Source organism: Arachis stenosperma, chromosome 2 (assembly GCF_014773155.1).
Source record: "Arachis stenosperma cultivar V10309 chromosome 2, arast.V10309.gnm1.PFL2, whole genome shotgun sequence".
Classification (NCBI taxonomy): domain Eukaryota; kingdom Viridiplantae; phylum Streptophyta; class Magnoliopsida; order Fabales; family Fabaceae; genus Arachis; species Arachis stenosperma.
The window spans coordinates 21,725,824-21,741,256 of NC_080378.1; the positions used below are offsets into that span (position 1 = coordinate 21,725,824).

The window sequence follows — 15,433 nt, forward strand, 5'->3', positions numbered from 1 at the left end:
AAGCATAGAAAATTAATAAGAGAATATTAAAGCTAAACAACTAATTGCAAACAGATGAAGAGAGAAACAATAAACATGAAATACTTCAAATTGCATTAAAAGAGAAATTGAATCTAAAATGAAGAGTTCATAAACCAAATTAGCAAAATAAGGAAATCACAAAGACAACTAGATAACTAGAGTGCTAGAATAGTAGAATGTAGAAGAGAAACTAAATTAAAGGAACAATGAACCTGGATTTGAGAAGAAATAAATCTAAAAATAAGATAAACCCTAAAAACTAGAGAGAGGAGCCTCTCTTTCTAGAAACTACATCTAAAACCTAAATTGTAAATAATGATTGAATCCCCAATGCTGCTCCACTTCCAGCCTCTAATCTGTGTTTTTCTGATACGCTAAACTTTCGCACGATCCACGCGTACGCGTGATGCACGTGTGTGCGTTTTTAAACGCAAGGCAACTATGGCAAATTTTATATCATTTCAAAGCCCCAGATGTTAGCTTTCCAACGCAACTAGAACCGCCTCATTTGAACCTCTGTAGCTCAAGTTATGATCGATTGAGGGCGAAGAGGTTAGGGTTGACAGCATTAGCAATTCCTTCAATTTCTTGTATTCCTTCCACTTTTGCATGCTTCTGTTCCATCCTCTAAGCCATTCCTGCCCTATAAACCCCGAAATCACTTAACACACATATCAAGGCATCGAATGGTAATAAGAGAGGATTAAAATTAGCAAATTTAAGGCCAAAGAAGCATGTTTTCAATCATAGCACAGAATCAGGAATGAAAATGTAAAACATGCGAATTCAATGAATAAGTGTGAGATTAGTGGATAAAATCCACTCAATTAAGCACAAGATAAATCGTAAAATAGAGGTTCATCAATCTCCCCACACTTAAACATTAGCATGCCCTCATGCTAAGCTCAAGAGAACCTATAAGAGAATGAAGAAGAATGGTAGAATATATGAAATGCAACCTATCTATATGAATGCAACTAAATGTGAAATGCTTTCACCTACTTGGTTAAAAATAGATAAACCTTTTCAAGAACAAATATGAATTGGATTTCACTAATTCAAATAATAAAAATGAAGTACAAATAGACTTGCAAGAAGAAGATAGCTCATGAAAGCCGGGAACGAAGAATTGAGCATCGAACCCTCACCGGAAGTGTATACACTCTAATCACTCAAGTGTTTAAGGGTCGATTCTCTAAATTCTCTACTAATCTTGCTCTCTAAGGCTTGCTCTTCTTCTACCAATCAACAAATAATTTGATGCACAAATACACATATCAAGAGGTCTTTTAAGGGTTGTAATGGGGTTAGGGTCAAGGTAGGATTGTATTTGGTCAAGTGGACTAAAATCTGAATCCTTGATTAACCTAAACTTACCACCTAACCTAAGACAATCCATATAATTACAATGCAAAATCCAACTGCCCATTAACTGTGTTTACCACATATTCATGCATTCCAATTTTGAGTACAGCATATATGCATTGCTATCACCATATACTTTGGGGCATTTTGTCCCCTTGTTATTATTTGCTCTTTTTCTTTTCTTTTTCCCTTTTTTTTTCTTTTGTTTTTCTCAATGTATATGATTAAATTATTGAATGCAATAATATGTGCTCAACTATTGTTTTGCACATTTTCACAAGAATATACAACACCCAATTCTCAAACCGAATATTTTCAATCCCAATTTCCCCACACTTAATTCGTGAGCACTCTCACTAGTCTAAGCTAACCAAGGATTCAAATTAGGGACATTATTATTTTCTGCTTAGAGTTAGTGATGAGCTAAAGTAAAGAACAAATGGGTAAAATAGGCTCAACTTTGATTTGCAAAGGATAATGAAAAGGTAAAGGCCATATGGGTATGTAAGCTCAGTGAAAGAAGGCCTCAATCATGTAAGTGTATGCATACACCAAATAGTGGAAATATAGAATTAAGCAAGGCAAAGATCACAATTATAGAGAGAACAACACACACCAAAACAAAATATTGGTTGATAAAATGCAACCAATCGAATAGGCTCAAAATCTCACTGGTTTTGTGTGTTCGAGCTCTAAACCATGTTCCAAAATAAAATTTTCTCAAACAAGTTTAACAAAAATTTAATTCAAATTAGTGAAATGCTATAAAATAATTTCTTGGAAAAGAGTTCATCACTTCAACCAAGCAGTGGTAAAATATGCATGAAATCAAACAAACATGCAAATGCAGCAACTAATTTAACAAAGAAAATATAAACATTGGTGTTGAGACAGAAAAGTAACTAACCCACGGAGATCGGTATCGACCTCCCCGCACTTAAAGATTGTACCGTCCTCGGTGCATGCTGAGATGTGCAAGTGGACGGGTTGCTACAACTGATGCTTTTCACCCAAGGTTGTACAGATGGACTTGTTGGTTGCCCCATTGAGAAGCTTTCCCTTACCCTTCTCGGTGGCCATCCTGAAAGAAGAGAAAAAGGAAGAAAAGTAACCCAGAAACAAAGATAGGAAAACAAATAGAAAATGGGTGGGTTGATGCCAAATAATGAGGATCTCAACTACATGGTAGCTACAACATGCAAGTGAGAAAACAGTAGAAGCAAATGGCATATGAATAGTGCAAAAATTGCAATAATGGGGAGAGAGTGTGGGTAATGAAAGATAATAGAAGTGCATATCAATGCAAATAGGATACAAGTATTATAAAAATTAGCATTGACTTATAATTAATAACACCTAATAGTTTAAAACAAGTCATGAAGCACCAAAATAATTCAAGAAAAGATGCAATAGTTGAATAAGAACATTTAACACCAATGGTAAAAGAAGAAATTAGAAAAGGAGATAAAAATATGAATAAAATTAAAATGCAATGAAGGAAAGTATGCAAATGCAGTACGTAAAAGGGAATGAAAGAGAATAAGGATGAGAAGAACGTGAGAAGAAAGAATTAGGATTGAGAGAGAATTAGGATTTGGGAGGAGGGTTTGAAATCTGGGCGGCGCGCTGGTTTAGTGATGCGGCGCATGCGACGCGCATGCGTGCAGCGCGCGGACGCGTGGGGCACGATAGGATGAAGGGACACGTAAGCTTCCAGTGCGCGGACGCGTGCCTCAGGTTGTGCCAGTCGCGCGAGTCTAGCCTCGCGCACGCACAACTCTCTGTTCGTTGCGCGCTGGGGTCAACGTTGCACGCGTGTATGGGCAAGTGTTAAAATGGACGTGCACACGTCAGGGACGCGTACGCGTGAGTGAATATGTGCCTCTAGCACAGTACCAGCCCCAGATCAGCACAACTCTCTGGTCAAACACAGATTTACGCCGATTTTCTCATCCACACAGACGCGCCATAGACGCGTACGCGTGGGTCGCCAAAAGTGGAAACGATGCGCACGCGTACGGTAGGCGTACGCGTGGGCTTGATTGTGCCTAAAGCACGTTTCTCACCAAGCTCCCGCGCCATTCTCTATTCAATCCACCATATTTCGTATTCATAGAGGACGCGTACGCGTACTAGGCGCTTGCGCGTCGAATGCCTCTTTTTTATATGCAGAATGCAAGTGATGATGCAAAATGTATGCATGACACTGATAAAATTAAAACAAAATAAAACTAAGAAAGAAAAGGAACGATCATATCATGGTGGGTTGTCTCCCACATAGCACTTTTAGTTATTGTCCTTAAGTTGGACATTTGGTGAGCTCCTTGTCATGGTGGCTTGTGCTTCTACTGATCCTTGAATCCCCACCAATGTTTGTAATTCCAATAGCCTCCGAGGTCCCAAACTAGGTGCATACAACCTTCAAGCAAGTTAAAGCAAGTGACAAGTTCCCAAGAGTGTTTATTGTTGGAATGAATTCCGGGGTCCTAAACCTTGCTTTTACACCCGTCTTCTTGTTGATCATCATTTCTCCACTTGGGTGGTAAGCAGGATGATTTCTTATTGAAGCGTCCAAACACCTTCCTAGACCCATTCAATTGAGCTCTACACCAATCCTTGCACTTCAATTTGGAGCATGCAACCATATCGAACCTTGCCTGACAATGCCTACCACCAACCATCTCCCCTTTACTCTTAAAGCCACAAAGAGCTCGAAATTGACCATCCGTCTCAAGTAAACCATATTCAAGTGGGAAAGTAAAGGTTAAGGATAAGAATTTTACCCACTTGAATGTTGTATTGGATGGTGATGGCTTTGGGAGAGGTGTTTCTAATGATCTTGCAAGCTCCACTCCCTTGTGTTCTTTCTTGACAACTTCTACCTCTTTGCAGGTTTCTTAAATTTCAACCTCTTCCTCTTGGTTGCTTTCTTCCAATTCAATCTCTTCATCATTGCTTACCAAGGGCATGGGAGGTTGTGCCTCCTTTCTCTTTAATCTCCATCTCTTGATCAACTTCTTCAAAGTCTTCAACCATGATATGCCTTGGAGGTTGTACACCCTCCTCAACATCAATTTCAAACGTCGTGGAAGGAGGCTCTATGACTTGTCTTTCCCATGGAGGTTCCGCATCTTCTAAGTCTTCAACCACTTCCTCTTCTTTGATAATTTTGGCCTTCTCCACTTGCTCTAATATAAAATCAAACTCCTCCTTGATGTCACTTAGTGTAGGGTTGTCTTCAATGATGGAGCTTCCCTCTTGTTCAACCTTCACTAATTCGTCAACTACTTCATCTTCAAGGGTCTCTCCTACCTCCACCTTTTGGGCCTCCTCTTGCTTCTCTTGAAGTATGTGTGCGTGAAACTGATCCATTACGTCCCTAAGACGATCTCTTCGCTATTGTTCCGGGTCAGTAGTACCATTAGGATCATGTTGCTCTTGGATTGATGGATATGGGTATTCTTACACAGAGGGTGGTGGTGCACTAAAGCTTGAGGGTTGAATAGTGGAGGTAGAGGGCTGGTCCATGCGGGATATAAGATTTTGGATTTTAGAGGTGAGACCAATGAGAGTAGAGATAAGTGTGGTTGGAAGCTCTCTTTGCCATTGGCGAATAACACTAAAGGTATCACCTATGGGAGCTTGGGGTGGATAGGAGGGTTCATTTGTTGGGAGAAAAGGCTCATAATATGGAGATGGTTCTTCTTGATAAGGGTGTGGAGATGGTGTATATTGAGGTGGTGGTTCTTGGGAGTAATTATGTTGGAATGGGGGTGGTTCTAAGTATGGCTCATAATGCTCTTGGTATGGTGGGTAAGGATTAGGGTCATATGGGGGAGTTTGGTGGTAAGGGACTTGTGAGTATGGTGGTTCAAAATTATGTTGAGGAGGGGGTTCATAGGCATATGGTGGTGGTTGTTGATGCTCACCATAGCCATTATCTTGGTATGTCTCTTGGATGGGTGAAGAGAGAGACTTTTGCGTGGTCTAGAATTCAGAATAAATTCCTGTTGCAAGTATAGCTTCTAAACCAACAAAAGTCCTTTCTTACAAACGTTTTGGTTATCACAAGTAAGAAACCCCTGAATAAATTGATAACCGAAATATTTAAACCTCGGGTTGTCTTCTCAAGAAACTGCAGGGAGGTATGTTCTTATTATTGGTTATGAGTTTTGTAAACCGGAGTTTTGAAGGTAAGGAGAGAGAGTAATTTAAATGACAATTAAAATGAATAAATAACTGTAAAATAAACTCTTGGCAAGATATGAGAAATTGGAAGTCCTATCCTAGTTATCCTTATTAATGGTGATGAGAATTGAATTTTAATCCCACTTAGTTAGCCTTTACTAAAGCAAAGGAAGGTCAAGTGACTAATTAGTTTGATCCTCAGGTCCTAGTCAATTCCTAAGAAAGAACTAGAGTTATTGGAGTTTAATTCAATTAGCAAAAACAACAGTTATCGATCACGTTGAGTTTGACAACTCATGAATTACCAATTACTTAACCAAGGCCAAAAGGGGAAAAGTAAACTTACTCGAATAAAAATGTCTTCAGATTGGAAGCAACAGCAATATAAATGAAAGAAAGCAATCATAAACTGAAATACCTCAAATAACATTTATTAAGAGAATCATATGTAACATGGAAGAGTTCATAAATTAAATTGACAAAGTAATTAAAAAAGGAACATTGAACCTGATAAAGAGTTGGAATACTAACTTGAAATAATAAGAAATCCTAATCCTAAAACCTGAGAGAGAGGAGAGAACCTCTCTCTCTAAAAACTACATCTAAACTATGAAAAGTGAATAATTGAAGACCTCCTTATGAATGGATGCATTCCCCCACTTTATAACCTCTAATCTGTGCTTTCTGGACTTGGATCTGGGCCAAAAAGGGCTTCAGAAATCGCTGGGAGCGTTTTCTGTAATTTCTGGTGCGTGACGTCTGTCACGCGTCTGTGTGGGTCACGTGGTCGCGTCATCTAGAGTTTTCCTTGTCACACGTTTGCTTCGGTCATGCGTCCGTGTCATCTGTGTTCTGCTTAAGGCGCGCGTCCGTGTCAGTCACGCGTCGCTGCCTTTCTGCGCTGGGTATGCGGCCGCGTCGTCCATGCGTTCGCGTCGATGCCAGTTTCTTCAAAAACTCCATTTTGTGCTTTCCTTCCATCTTTGTATGTTTCCTTTCCATCCTTTAAGTCATTCCTGCCTTTAGAATATCTGAAACTACTTAACACACAAATCACGACATCGAATGGTAATAAAGGGTAATTAAAATAAATAATTTTAAATCATAGGAAACATGTATTTCACATATATCACATAATAAGGAAGGAAAAGTAAAACCATGCAATTTACATGAATAAGTGGGTGAAGGTTTGAATAAATCTCTTGAATTGAGCACAATATATATCATAAAATATGGGTTTATCGATGGGCGCTTGGTCATAGTATGTTGGTGGAGGTTGGTGCCATGAAGGTTGTCCGTAAGCTTGAGGCTCCTCCCACCTTTGATTGTCCCATCCTTTATGCATGTTAGCAATGTAATCTCCATTTCCTACAACAAAATTAGAACCAAACTCATAGCCAAAGTTGTGAGAATTCATAGTAGCAAATAAAACAAAAACTAATGAAATAAGTCCTAAAACTAACAAAAACTAACAAACAAGTAAAAAGCAACTATTTACAATAACCAATAATAAGGCACACGTTTGCATTTCTCCGGCAACGGCGCCATTTTGATGAACGGATTTTTGTGTGGTAAAGAATTTCACAATAAATTCTCGTTGCGAGTATAGTTTCTAAACCAACAAAGAATCCTTTCATACAAAAATTTGATTGTCACAATCAAGTACAAACCCCTAATAAAACTAATAACCGAAGTATTTAAACCTCGGGTCGTCTCTCAAGGAATTGCAGGGAAGTGTGTTACTATTGGTTATGGAAAAGTATATTTTTGGGATTTTTGAGAAGGGAAACAAGAAAAGTAAATTGCAAGGGGATTTAAATGATAAAACGGTCTTGGCAAGGTTTGGTGGTCAATGATCTCTATCCTTATCACTAACCACAACATGAGAATGGGCAAGGATCAATCCCATTAAATAATCCTCTAACTAGTAATAAAGGAAAATTAAATGAGCTATATCAATCCAAGTCCATAAGTCCTAGCTCTCCACCAATTCAATTAGTGAGAACTAGAGTTAATGGCTCCAATCATCAATTACTTGGACATTAGTAACTCAAGAATTTCTAAGTTACCTTACCAAGCCAAGAACATAAAATCTACCCTAACATCCTTCCAAGAATTTTATCAAACACTTGGTAGGTACAAAATAAAAGTATAGAAAATTAATAAGAGAATATTAAATCTAAACAACCAATTGCAAATAGATGAAGAGAGAAACAATAAACATGAAATACTTCAAATTGCATTAAAAGGGAAATTGAATCTAACATGAAGAATTCATAAACCAAATTAGCAAAATAAGGAAATCACAATGACAACTAGATAACTAGAGTGCTAGAATAGTAGAATGTAGAAGAGAAACTAAATTAAAGGAACATTGAACCTGGATTTGAGAAGAAACAAATCTAAAACTAAGATAAACCCTAAAACCTCGAGAGAGGAGCATCTCTCTCTAGAAACTACATCTAAAATCTAAATTGTGAATAATGATTGAATCCCCAATTCTGCTCCACTCCTAGCCTCTAATCTGTATTTTTCGGGCTTAAAATTGGGCCAAAAACAGCCCAGAAATCACCCCCAGCAATTTCTGATACGCTGAACTTTCGCACGATCCATGTGTACATATGATGCACACGTGCGCGTCCTTAAACGCCAGGAAAATATGTCAAATTTTATATCATTTCGAAGCCCTAGATGTTAGCTTTCCAACGCAACTAGAACCGCTTCATTTGGATCTCTATAGCTCAAGTTATGATCGATTGAGTGCAAAGAGGTCAGGGCTGACAGCATTAGCAATTCCTTCAATTTCTTGTATTCCTTCCAATTTTGCATGCTTCCTTTCCATCCTCTAAGCCTTTCCTGCCCTATAAACCCTGAAATCACTTAACACACATATCAAGGCATCGAATGGTAATAAGAGAGGATTAAAATTAGCAAATTTAAGGCCAAAGAAGCATGTTTTCAATCATAACACAGAATCAGGAATGAAAATGTAAAACATGCGAATTCAATGAATAAGTGTGAGATTAGTGGATAAAATCCACTCAATTAAGCCCAAGATGAACTGTGAAATATAGGTTTATCAATTACTCTTCAAAACGGCAACGTTTTACTTTTTTTAAAAACCCTAAAACCCATGACCCCCATGCCCCAACGCAGCAGTCGCACTCTCACCCCTCTCCTCTCTGAAATTTTGAAATTGGAAGAACAATAAACTCAAAAAAGAATCCTAGCCACCTAGTCCAGCCGCCCGCAGCCACCTCAGCCACCGCAGCTGCCACAATCCCGCAGCCCCGTCGCGTGTACACGAATCGCGGGTTGAAGCTCCGTCGCCATCTCAGGAGCTGTGTCGCCATCGTAAGAAGCTCCGTCGCCGTCCTACGAAGCTGTGTCGCCGTCATAAGAAGCTCCCTCGCCGTCATGTGGAAGCTCCGTAGCCGTCGCCGTCTCCTCTGTTCGAGCTCGCTCTCTCTATGTTCGCTGTCTCCGCTGTCGTCGCCGTCACTCCCCCTCCCCTTCCACCTGCCTGCTGGTAAGCAGTAAGCACTGTGACTTGGAATCATTTTTGCTGGTTTTAGTGTTTTACTGTTATTTGAAATAGAGTTGTTGAGTAGCTGAATTTTGTTTATTGAGTTAATTTTGTTTGCTAGAGTTAATTTTGTTCATGATTCTGTCAAATTTGTTTGCTGGGTTAATTTTGTTCATGATTTTTGTGAACTGGATTTTGCTTGCTTCAGTTAATTTTGTTCATGATTCTGTCAAATTTGTTTGCTGAGTTAATTTTGTTTGCTTGAATTAATTTTGTTCATGATTCTACAATGTTGGATCATATTATATATGGTAATTTTTTAATTTGTAAAAATTAGATGGTATTATTAATATTGTATGTTATGAAATTTGAAACTCTCTTCTTTTTGATAAAATATTTTGCGAGGTTAATGTAAGTATGAAAAAATAAAGATATGTTAAATGTAAACATTAAGTGATTTAATTTTATTTATAGAAATGAAGTTATCTTTTCTCCATCTACTACCACAAGATAATTTGAGTCTTATATGTCTAACATAAACACATCAATTATGGGTTCAAAACTTCAAATAAATAGTATAATTGCTTAAGAAATTAATAAAAAAAAATTGTATAGACATGAATATAATAATGAAAATGTGTACATGCCTTCGTTATACATTTAGCATTGTCTACGATGCACATTATCCTACTATCTGCCAAAGAAAGTGCCTTGTTTGATATTATGTCCATGATTTCCTTTTTCTCCATTTTTGCAACAAGATTTGGATCAAACCCCGCAAAAATTTCTCTGTGCCAAACACACAATAATAATCTAATTACTATATATACCCATATGTATTTTTAATTTTTTACCCACTAGGTGTGTTTTGGTTGTTTTTAGTTATGAATTTTGATGTTTAAAGTTGTTGTGAATTTTTAATATTAAATTATGAATAATTTATTATATAAAATTGTGAAATTTTAAATTTTATTAAGTTAGAAATTATTAAATTTATATATTTAATTAAACCACTTGAACCCTGGTCGAACCAATAAATTATTAAACCAATGATTTTACTTGTTTATTGACCGGTCCGATTTTCGCAACCTTGATTTTTTGTTTAGTCCTTAAAAATATCACTGAAAAAGATATTTTAACAAACAAGAAAAGAAAAAATATTTTTAAATATTTGCATTTTAAAATAAAAAAATATAATTAAAAAAACTAGATGTTTTCTTCAAAAACCCTACAAGAACCCTAATACCACAGCATGTGTTGCAAAACACCATAACTGACTCGACAAGGGTGCTTTCTCTTCTTTCTCCTACTCTCCCAATCGGCTTTTTGATGCGTGATCATCTTTCCTATCTTTTCCTAGTGAATTTGCATTTAAATTATTGAGTTTAATCAAGAATTAATTATCTTTTAGCCACTATGGATGCTACTTTGAGTCTTGTGCAATTCTGTTTATTTTAGGTAGCATTCAGCTAGATTTGATGGAGTTTCTGCAGAAGAAGAGATGAAGGCGAATGATGTTGTCAACCCTGACCTCTCTGCACTCAAACCTAAATAACTCGACCTACAGAGGTCCAATGGACATGATTTTAGTGGCGTTAGAAAACTAACTTCGAGAGCTTTCCAACGGTATATGATAGTCCATACTTCTTCTCTGAACTCGCTGCCAAGGTTGCACCTAACTTGAGATTTCTCAAGTTACGCGCAAGACACAACAACAATACGCGAGATTGGTCCTGCCCACTTCAAGTTAGGCGCACTAAAGCCCAAGTTAGGCAAAGCTTCACTCAACTAAACTCCAATTCATGCTGCCAAGCCCAAGTTAGGCGTGGATCCTAGTGAAGCCAAGTGGTCCCCATCCATCAATTGAAGATTTGCTGATTGCTATAATTAATTCTAATTTAAATTCAAATTTTAAAAATAGGAAAAGATATTATTTTAGTTTTAAAGATAGATTTTAAATTTATTAGGATTAGTTATAAAAGGGGAAAACTTTCCTTCCCTAGGGGATTCAGATCCATCAGATTGGAACTCAGTACATTTTACCTGAATCCTTATTTTCTCCTTTCTATGAGCAACTAAACCTCAATTGTTAAGGTTAGGAGCTCTATCTATTGTATGTATTGATTTTATTATTTCTCTATTTTAATTCATATCTTGATTTATATTTAAGAATTGTTTTCATTCTTTATTTTATGAATTTGGGTGAAACGGAAGTATGACCCTCTTTTTATTTGAGTTCTTCTATAACTTGGAAAAGCTCTTTACTTGAACAACAGCTTGAAAACAAATTCTCTTAAATTTTAATTATCTGGATTTAATGGGATACGTGACATATAATCCTTTTATTTTTGGGTAATTAGAGTTTTTGTGGCATATAAACTGGAATTTGATCATCACCCTCTAAAATCCATCAAGAACCTGGAGATTCAAATGGGTCAATTAGCCACAAAAGTTAATGAAATTGATCAGATGACCACTAATAGCCTTCCTGGTAATACAATTCCAAATCCAAGAGAGGAATGCAAGGCTATCACCGTAATAAGTGAACAAGTGGCAAGTACGGAAGCACAAGTTATGCAGGAAACTAGAGCCTCTATTAGAAACTTAAAGGTGCTAGTGGGCCAACTGAGCAAGCAAATACTTGAGAGATCTGCAAGTACATTTCAAGGGTTAATCTGTGGTTACAAATAACCGCACCACGGTGACTTAACAACACTTATAGGTTCTTCTCTCTTCATTTCTGCTCTCTGACTCTGCTTTCTTTTCCCTTTCAGAATCTCGTCCTCTGTTTAATGTTTCTCCTTATTTGGGTTTCTTCTTCTTCTTCCTGTTTGTGTTGGCTGTTCACTGGTGATTAAGTTTAATTAGGATTTGATGATGTTAACTGCATGTTATGTTTTACATTTACTTAGACTATGGAGGCGATTATGATGATGAATGGTTCTGACAGTGTACGATTTCTTGTTTTTGAACATTTGTATATGTCATATATAGATACAGAATGATGTTTCGTGTGTTTGTCCAAATAGCTCTTGATAACGTGCCATCTTGCATGTTGAATAGTTGATACTTGTTATGATACTGGTGTTTATTGTGGATGAACTTTGATGTGATGCAGTTATAAATTTATTTAGTTTCAGCAATGTTGTCATCATCCAAAGACGAGTCAATGTCCGAGATGGAAGAACAAGAGAATCAAAATAAAGAAATGAAGCATGAAAATGGAGTGCTTGATTACATAATGAGCTTGAAAAGTGTGCCAACAAAACTCCCTCCACATCTTGAGCTTCTCAGGACCCAGGTCCACTGCAACAACGATGCTCCTCAGCATGTAAAACCTTGCTATCTCTATGTTCATTTTTTATTTTAGTCTTTTTTTCCTTATTGTTTTCTCAAATCCAGTTTGTAATTTTATTATTTTGGAATTTGTGTTCTGTGTTTGTATGATAGGTGTTAATGAATTTCAATGAAAACTTGTAGTTTTTTTTTCAGCTTATTTCACTTTTTGAGTGATTAAGTAATAAGTATATGCTGGTTCTAAATTTTCTTTTCTTTTTCTTTTTTATCGGTTGCTTTCTATTTATGTTTTCCTATGTTGATGTTTGTAGACAGATACCATACAGTATTCTGGTGCTTATCCAGCATTAGGTGTTGATAATAGCTTGCGGTTAGATAATTTCAGTCAAAACTTCAAAGTTGAAGTGAAGCTGCTCACAGATGATGACATAGAGTTTGATATGATTGGTATTGATCCTTCACTTGCCAATGCATTTCGAAGAATCCTTATAGCAGAGGTGAAATGTTTATTTAATACTTTCCACAATATTTATAATCAGTATGTCAGACTTGTTTATCTTAAATATTGCATCATTTATAGTCCATTTTGAAGTTCTTTGGTACATTTGGTTGGAATAAAAGGGTCCTTAATGATTCTTTTTTTAATGCTGTTGATGTTCCTCTCTAGCCGATATTAAGAGGGATTTGCATCCATTGTTACATAGTGTACCCATGTAGGTCTTAGCTAACTCTCTCATATTTATTTGTGGATTTCATATCCTCATCTTTATGCTATCTCCTCAATGAAATTTCTTTTTCTAATACAAAAAGTATTTATTTAATTTTTTTCACATCTCATAGCCAAATATTACGTTCAAAGAGCTGAAGGATGAATTCCAACTGCCTATTGTTTCTCTTTTTTCTTGGTTGATGATGTCAAAAATAGGGATATGTTACTTTGCTTTGATGCTTTAGCCAAACAAAAATTTCTTTGATAAAATGTGGACCAGAATTACCCCTAGGAGTGTATAACATCTTCTGGCTGTGTTATTTTCACCTTGATGTGTTGGCCTTTCATAGTGTCTTTCTCTCCAATTTTATGTTTTGCCAATAATTGTTTGATGGAGATTATCAAATTCTGACGTGATGGTTATAAATTTAGGTACCAAAAATGGCTATTGAAAGAGTTTACATTGCAAACAATACATTACTTATACAAGATGAAGTTCTATACCATAGATTAGGCCTCATACCAATCAGTGCTGATCCCAGGCTATTTGAATATCCAGGTCTAATTTCTATGTTGTCACTAAATTTGTTTTTGATTACGTAAATATCTTTCTTGTGTGATAGATAAAATTCTATATAGGTTGTTTTGCCGGTTGTGTAGATCTCGTAATATGGCAGACTTGAATTTGTCTCCTTTTTTTGGTTGTGAATAGATAATGCTGGGGATGATAGGAATGAAAAGAATACCATTGTCTTCAAACTACATGTTGCTTGCCATAAAGGACAGCCACGTATGACCGGTAAACGAGTCTGGCTCTTGCTTGATATTCAAATGTTGCATTTAATTTTATTTGGCTATTTTAACTTTAATCATATTAGCAATCTTTCTTGTTTGATGATGTTACAAAATGCAGTGAGATTAGATCAACTAAAGTGGTTACCTAATGGGAGTCAGTGATAAACCCATATTTTATGATGTATTTCGTGCTCAATTTAAGTGATTTATTCAATCCTTCACCCACTTATTCATGTAAATTGCATGGTTTTACTTTCCCTTCCTTATTATGTGATATATGTGAAAAACATGTTTCCTATGCTTTAAAAATATTAATTTTAATTACCCTTTATTACCATTCGATGCCGTGATTTGTGTGTTAAGTATTTTAGATCTCCCAAGGCAGGAATGGCTTAGAAGATAGAAAGGAAACATACAAAAATGGAAAGAAAGCACAAAAATGGAGTCTTGAAGAAAAAATGTAGCGACGTGAACGCATGGACGACGCAGTTGCGTGCCTAGTGCGAAAAGGCAGCGACGCGAACGTGTGACTGACGCGGATGCGTACCTTGAGCAAAACACAAATGACGCGTACGCATGACCGAAGCGAACGCGTGACAAGGAAAACTCCCAGATGACGCGACCGCGTGACCTACACGGACGCGTGACAGACGCCACGTGCAGAAATTGCAGAAAATGCCCCTAGCGATTTCTAAAACCCTTTTGGCCCAGATCCAAGTCCAGAAAACATAGATTAGAGATTATAAAGTGGGAGAATGCATCCATTCATGAGGAGATCTTCCAATTATTCACCTTTCATAGTTTAGATGTAGTTTTTAGAGAGAGAGGTTCTCTCCTCTCTCTTAGGATTAGGATTAGGATTTCTTTCAATTTTAGGACCGCTTATCTTCATTACAGATTCAATGTTCCTTTAATCTGATTTATCTTTTACTTTCATTTATTCTAGTGGTTTGATTTGTCTATCTCTCTGTTTAATTACTTATGTTGCCAAATTGGCTTATGAACCCTTCATGTTAGGATTTTCTATTTAATATAATTTGAGGTATTTTAGAATTATGATTGCTTTTCTTTATTTATATAAATAATTTAGATTTTGCCCTTTTAGCTTTGGTTGATTAATTGGTAACTCTTGAGTTGTCAAACTCATCGTGATTGATAATTGTTATTTTTGCTAATTGAATTGAATTCTACTAACTCTAGCCCTTCCTTAGGAGTTGGCTAGGACTTGAGGATCTAACTAATTAGTCCACTTGACTTTCCTTTGCTTTAGTAAAGGTTAACTAAGTGGGATTAAAACTCAATTCTTATCACCATCAATAAGGATAAATAGGATAGGACTTCCAAATTTTCGTACCTTGCCAAGAGTTATATTAGATATTAATTTATTAATTCCTGCAATTTATTTTCCTTGTTCAACCCTTTTAAAATCCAAAATTCCACCTTTTCCATAGCTAATAATAAGTCATACCTCCCTACAATTCCTTGAGAAGACGACCCGAGGTTTGAATACTTCGGTTTATAAATTTTATTGG

The 15,433-nt window shown here is 36.5% G+C and overlaps 1 pseudogene; it reads left to right on the forward strand.

The window, feature by feature from the left end:
- LOC130963735 (uncharacterized) overlaps positions 1–15,433 on the forward strand; it is a 50,035-nt pseudogene that overhangs the window by 11,058 nt on the left and 23,544 nt on the right.